The 551-nt window shown below is 29.2% G+C and overlaps 1 long non-coding RNA gene across 7 annotated transcripts in view; it reads right to left on the reverse strand.

Annotated features, from left to right (window-relative positions):
• Positions 1 to 551, reverse strand: part of LOC119293973 — a 3499-nt gene extending 2948 nt beyond the window's left edge. For 3 of the 7 annotated variants that reach the window (XR_005143281.1, XR_005143293.1, XR_005143279.1), the window contains exon 1: positions 234 to 530. This is a non-coding gene — a long non-coding RNA (uncharacterized LOC119293973). The other 4 variants (XR_005143283.1, XR_005143290.1, XR_005143284.1 and 1 more) reach the window with 4 other exon arrangements.

Consider the following 551-nt stretch of genomic DNA (forward strand, 5'->3'; position numbering starts at 1 on the left):
ACGAGTTAGAAAGTGAATGGCAAATGAGATGGTTGCCCTGAAACTAAATGAAATGATAAACTAAAAGACAATAGCAAGTTTGTTTTTTGTATGAAATCAATAACAAAACTTGCAATCACTTTATATAAAATTGTTGGTTTGATTTATAGAAAATCAGAATTAATAATGAAACAATATCAAAAACTATTTTGTGCAGTGATACAATGCCCCTAAATCACTAAATGCAGACTAACCTTTATATATGCACCATCTTATTTTCTGAACAAATACTTCGCATCTCTGCAGATATGGATATGAAGAATCAAAATTAGTAGGTAATTTGACATTCTTCTTTCCTGCAAAATCTAAAAGAGTCAAGTAAAAATATCTAAAAGAGTCCATAATTAACTAAATTTTGGAAATTGCCGATCAAGAGTTAATACATGAAACCAATCCTAAAATTCGAATAAAAATAAAATCACTTTGAATGTGCTAGGCATACATAAAAATCTTCTATTAGGTGACGATGACATAGTAAAGAGGAATCAATGAATCACTTTGAATGTGCTAGG

The sequence above is a fragment of the Triticum dicoccoides genome, chromosome 1A, assembly GCF_002162155.2.
Source record: "Triticum dicoccoides isolate Atlit2015 ecotype Zavitan chromosome 1A, WEW_v2.0, whole genome shotgun sequence".
NCBI lineage: Eukaryota > Viridiplantae > Streptophyta > Magnoliopsida > Poales > Poaceae > Triticum > Triticum dicoccoides.